The sequence below is a fragment of the Teleopsis dalmanni genome, chromosome 2 (assembly GCF_002237135.1).
Source record: "Teleopsis dalmanni isolate 2A chromosome 2, ASM223713v2, whole genome shotgun sequence".
NCBI classification, from domain to species: Eukaryota; Metazoa; Arthropoda; class Insecta; order Diptera; family Diopsidae; genus Teleopsis; species Teleopsis dalmanni.
The window spans coordinates 104,739,292-104,745,890 of record NC_051847.1 but is presented as its reverse complement, the minus strand read 5'-3'; the positions used below and the strand labels follow the sequence as shown (position 1 = coordinate 104,745,890).

At 37.3% G+C, this 6,599-nt stretch overlaps 1 pseudogene; it reads right to left on the bottom strand.

Moving 5' to 3' along the window:
- LOC119675269 overlaps positions 1-6,599 on the bottom strand; it is a 31,850-nt pseudogene that overhangs the window by 4,276 nt on the left and 20,975 nt on the right.

Below are 6,599 nucleotides of genomic sequence, written 5' to 3'. Positions count from 1 at the left end.
AAGTTGAATAAAAGTTTATTAACATTAAAAATTTTTAGAGTTTTATTAATTAGCAAGGTGAACAGATCATTGCTAAAAATTTATTCTGCTGATAGGTATATTGATTGGCATGGAGTGGACTTATCGTTAAATACTCTTCTCTTATATGCCTTTCTTCTTTCCTTGTGAAGATTTTACGAGCAATCTTTTAGTCATTGGCCCTAGGCTGATCACCAGCTCTCTAAAATTTAGCACTACTGCTTAAGTTTTGAATCTCGAAGTAGAATTTTCTCCATGATTCTCTTTTTGCCCTTCTAATGTCCTTATTGTAGGCGGTGAGGGCATTCGTATTAGTGCCCCAGTCACCATCGGTTTTAGCCTTGATAAAGACTCACCGGGATTCGACTCTAAGCTTGGCTAATTTGTTGTTGCACCATGGTGTACTTCTACTGCCGGTCTCAGTTTTTACTGGACAAGCCTCATGGTAGGCATGGTTGTGATTAAGGCAGCATCAGCTATTTCTAAGTCATTAATGTCACTTATCGTATGTTTGTTATTGCTAAGGTATTAAGTTCGTCTGTAAATCGATCCCAATCTGTTGTTCCAGGCGATCGATACGATTTTCTTGGTTTCATAGTTAGATCAAATCTTTTCGGACGATGAGCAGACATGGATGTTTCTGCTAAATATTCTAGTTTCTAATAAAATGTTTTATAAATTGTATGGCTGGGATGATGTCTAAAACCTCTTCTCTGATTCTGTTTACACAGGTGAGCATATTGCATGTATTCAAAATATGTAGGTTGTTACCAGTAATAAATTCAATTAGACTCTCACATCTTTTGTTGATATTGGTGCTGTTTTAAATCATGTGGTGTGCATTAGCGTCATTTCCAACGATAAGTTCCTTCGTGTTTTTAGCGCTAGTCCACCAGTCCTTTCAGTGACAAGAAGTGCAGGTGTTGGGAGCATCCAGGTAGGTAAGATGAGCAAATAATGAGCTCTGTCTTACTTACTGTGGTGTGCGATGCAATAATGAAAGCATTAATGCCATTACTTACCGAAGTAGAAACATGAGGTCGACCTTGACTGGCATGGTCGTGCAGTAACTTACCTCTCAGTCACTTCTGGTTCCCATAGACATATAGCTCCAGGATAAAGGCAAGGTCAATCTTTTCAGCTATGAGTCGCTGTGTCAAAATCGCCGTAGAAGCTTGGGCGTGGCACCTTATCATTTTTTTTGTCGTCCCTTGTCGTTTCACATCCACTAAGGCTATTTTGTCCCATAAGTGGCAGCTTCCTGTAGAGGGGATTTGAAAACTGGTTTCATTAGCCTTTGCTGCTTTTTTCATGTGTTAGGTCCGATATCGGTCCGATTGCTGTCCCGTGTAACCTCTACTGTGTCAGTTGGGCTATTTGCTTTCGAGGTATTAAGTCTTTTACTTGGTTAAGGTCTTTCATTTGTATGGAGTCAATTGTGACTTAAATTCGCTGGGATTCTCTGTTATTAGTGGCCTTTTTGTCGCCAGTCATTTAGGTCCACTGGGCTGTCCCTTCACAAGTATGTGAATTTGAGTGAAGTTCAGATACAGCTTCCCTGCCTGACAGACTATCTAATTCTTGGATTTTTAGTCTACCGAGACCGTGATGGTTTCCACACTACACTATATATCACCATTTTGTTTCTCCAGACAGGCCAGCAAAATATCCAGTGGTAGCTCAGCGGAGGGGGGAATAAATGTGATGCATACATATGTCTTGGGCATTTCTCTGCCCTGACACATTTTAAGAGTGGCATCCGGGAACGGTTGCAGGTTTGGGACATAATTAATCAACCAGTTCCTCGTTTCACCTTTGCAGCATGTCAATGATATTAAGTTTCAATGTCTTTCAGAATTCCTCTCCAGGGATTTAGTAGCAGTCCAGATTCCCATTAACATCAATGGGAATCCTAAAAGGGTATCTACCGGGTGACGAAACTTAGATACCACCTGGACTGAGTATAGAAGCGCTCTCATGCTTTTATTATAAAGCTTCAGGAAATTGGGAGAGCACAAAGAGAAAGCTTCAGGAGGTTCTGTAACAGCACAAAACACAGTATGGCGCACACTCTCTTCAACCAATCTGAAAAAAGATGACAATACTTACAGGGCAGGTGAGAAGAGAAGGATCTAATTACTTCTCGAGACTCACTTCTCAGGATCCTCCAGCATGGAGGGGAAAAAAACTGAGAATAATAATCAGGAAGTTTGCCGAACAGCAGATAAAGGAGCTATTATCAAACAAATATGTTCAAATCACCTGGCATATATGGTACACTTCCGGCACTAATTCAACAGAGAATAAATTACCTGCTAACCTGTTAAAATAACTAGGGCTAGCATTGCGTTTGGGCATTTACCAAACGACTAGAGAAAGGCAAAGGTAGTTTTCATACTAAAAACAGGTAAAAAGGATCAACTCCATCCAAAATTCCTTGGTCGCATTTGCATCTCATCCTTTATGCTAAAAATATTAGAAAAAGTTGTAGATAATTTATCAGAACGACAGCACCCTATTACATCCATGCCAACATGCTTACAGAACGGTGAGAGCTACTGACCCGCATTGTTTGAGTTGACCAACATGATAGGGGATACCATTGAGAAGAAGGAAACACTAATATACGCTTTTCTATATATAGAAGGTGCCTTTTACAATACTTCACATGACGCTATAAAGAGATCACTAATAAACAGAAGATTAAACTCCACTCTAACGGACAAGCAATATGTTTCGGACTTGGAAGGTAGAAATATGCACTAGTACGGGCCTAATAGAAATGAACACCACACGAGGATGTCCAGAAGGCGGGGTAATTTCACCACTAATGTGGATCATACTGGTGGATGAACTAGGAAACAACGGACTAGCAGTGCAAGGTTATGCAAATGACATAGTCATAACAAGCAGAAGAAAATTTGAAAGTACTCTATGCGACAGAATTCGATATGGATTAGAAATCACAAGAAGCTGGTGCAACAAGGTGGGACTGAGTATAAACCCAGCAAAAACTAAAATTGTAAACTTTACGAAAAAACAAAAACTCAAACATCTGAAGCCTATCAGAATCGATGGAACTGACGTAGAAATAAAGAAAACGGTAAAGTTTTTGGGCATACATCTCGATCAACCACATCTCGACCAGATTAAGGAGATCACGGAGAAAGCCACTAGGGTTCTTATGACCTGTAGATCCATAACAGGAAAAAGTTGGGGTTGTACACCAAAAATACTGCGATGGGTCTATTCGGCGATCATCAGACCTATCATCTGATATAGGACAATTAGCTGGGAAAATGAAACCAAACAACAGAATAACCTCACGTACTAAACAGGCTACGATGACAGGCGTGCGTATGTACAACGGGTGCCATGCGGAATTGTCTAACAGCATCCATTAAGGACGTTCTAGAACTCACACCCTTGCCGATATACATCAGGTTCCAACCGGAAAGGGCAGTTCTACGAATGAAGAAAGGAAATATCATGGATAGCTGGCCCAATAGAAAGTAGTTCGAAAATCTTACCAAGCAGCGTCCGAAACTTTCAATGCCATAGGACACGATGAATCTTCCGTTCAGCTTTACTAAACTTTTTAAAACTGAACCAAGCAACAAAGGAACTAGGAGGCCATCAATCAAACCAACCAACTAACGAATAGCACAATCGCATGGCTTACTGATGGCTCGCTTACGGAGGAAGGTGCCTAGGAAGGAAGGAGCGAGCATAGTTGGGCCAGGTAAGAAGCACTGAGGAAAAATACTAGCATCTTCCAAGCGGAAATTTACGCAATTTTAAAATGCGTACTCATCAATACTGAACGAAATTACCAGGGTAAAAATATTGCAATACTGACAGACAGCCAAACGGCGATCGAAGCAGTGAACTCGCATCAGGTGACCTCAAGACTGGTGTTAGACTGCCTTGATAAGCTAAATCTGCTTGGCGAAACAAATCAGGTGTCGATTTTTTGGATATCGGGACGTCAAAAGCTCCAAAGATTTCAATCGAAAATCGCAATTTATGAAAATTTTAAATCTTTACGGATATTTGGGAGTTTCATTAGAGATACAAGAAGCTGCTCGATTTCGCTGGCAGTACCTTACAAAATTAGAAGGCTCCTTTTACTAAATAGCATTTCAGATGATTCTTAGAATCTTTGCTTGAGCTCTTTGCGGGATTTCTACATTTGACGAACCATATACCTATAAGCCATACATCCAGATTATTTTAGATAAAAATAAAGTTTCGCTTCTAAGATTTTAAGTATTTATTGTTAGTTACTGTTACTTAAATTTTTTGCAGCGTTCTTTTGCATTTCTACGCGAAAGTATTATTAGAGATATATTTTTATATGGTTTCCATTTGGACTTGTAACACAAAAAAAAAACATTTTTATCTGAAGGAAATATTAAATCGGAACCGACACTTGTAATAAAAACATTTATATATTGGAATTGCAGGGAGTTAAATACAAAGTGATTTTACAACGAATATGGTCGCAGTTCTAAAACATAAAATGTTGTTTCGAATTTACCGTATAATCATCAACAAAAACAAAAACAAGGGCATGCAAAAAATGTGCACAAGCACACAGCAAATAAATGCCTAGCGTATGAACTGATTGTCATATTTTTAAGAGGCTTAATCATATTGCCAAAATGTGTTTTGCGAACGATCGCATAAAAAAAAAACAAATATGTGAAAACGAACAGGAGACTGCACAGTGAAAAAAATCTAAGAGTTTATTATTTATAATTTATAGTATTAATATATTAGATATGTTCTTTTAGTTGAAAAAAATACCTTTGGCAAGTAAAGGTAATATAATTGTTGAATATAAAAATGTTAACCGCACGATAGTCTTCTATACTCTTAAGATGAAATGCAGAAATATATAAGGGTTAGATTTAGCAATTAAATAAAATTTATTTAGACAATAAATGTGATTAGTAGTTAAGAAATTATAGAAAAATTTTCTGAAGTTTTTAGAGTTTAGGCACTTTAAAGAATACATGTCATTTGCGTATTAAAGAACATTTGTCAGCTCGCTGTAGATGTTATACAAAGAGTACCTTTTAACTCGTTGCATCTATTGAAAGCAGAACTAGAGAGAATGGAAAGCATAAATGTTATGATTAAGGTACAAAACCCAACGGAGTGGGTTAATGAAGAAATTGTCTAACCATATTCTCGTTCCCAATCTAGATGATTGTAAAGCACAGACAAGTGGATTAAAATATTTGAGTTCACTACAAGCAAAGTCAAGAATCTGGATGATTCGTTTGAATGAGAAGTCATCAAATCTTTGTACTTGTAGTATACTCCTCGGTTCGAATAAATTTTTAATATTGCCATTTGGTTTATAGAAATAAAACTTTTTGGAGACATTTATAGTGATTCTATTACATTTGAAGAAACAATTATGAGACATAATAATATTTAAAATGAGGTATTAGCAAGGGCAATGAAACCAAGCCAAACATTCTTAAAAAAATTAAATTTATTGGTGATGCCTTTAGCACATATCACTAGCACTAAATAAAAAAAATAGTGATTAAGTTAGATAGAGAAGAAATAAAATCAATTTTGGAATTAACATACACGAGTACCAATGAATGTGCAATAATTGCGTCAATTTATTGAAATATTTAATTAATCTTACATATGACATTTTTTTTTCCAAAAATCTAAATCTTAAAATAAACATTTAAGGGATCAATTGAAAAAGGATAAGGGTATGGTATTGAGACATACCTGACGAGGTGTAATTTTATCGTATACAGTGCGATTTGGTAGCACGGCATACTTGGTTTACATACAGGTAGCATCGTCTATATGTTATCAGCGCTATCCAAACCAGAAGCTACGTGTCCAATACAAATCACTGTATAGATTTGGGGGTCGCACAAATATTAGCGGCGAGCCGCATGTGGCCCGTGGGTCGTGCTTTGGACAGACCTGGTCTAAAATGCTTTACTATTAAAATTAATGGAATTTTAATACCTAGTTGTACTGGCCCAACAAGTTTAATCCTAAAGAAAAAATACTGTAAAGTTTTATATTAGATGTATCATCAAATATGTTTATTGATAATTATTATTGTTATGTTGAAGCTATTTGAGCCAGTGAAATTGAGCACTTTTACTCTTTCTTAACTCGAGGTACTAAGCAATAATTGACCTTAGATCTGCATACCTCCCCGAGAATCCTGTAACCATTTTGAGATTAAATAAATTTTTTGATAGGATCTCTATTGTGGTCCGTGAGGATGTCATTCGTCCTAATGTGCCATTGTACTTTGAAAAGTCTTCTCAGAGCCTAGATTTGTGCAATTTCTAGCTGGCGAATAGTAGTGTAGTAGTTCAATTTTGCCTGGAATTTAACTTTTCCAATTGGGCAGCCGGTGGATGTGGCATGATGGGGAGTTGTTGGGAGGAGCTTCTTTATTCTGCAACATCCGCATACCTCACTGATGGCTTTATTGAGTAGTTAGGTGGTATCACAGTGTTATGTTTCCTTTTTGGAATGTTTTTCGGAGCACACGGGCATCCTTTATAATTTGCCGGATGATCACC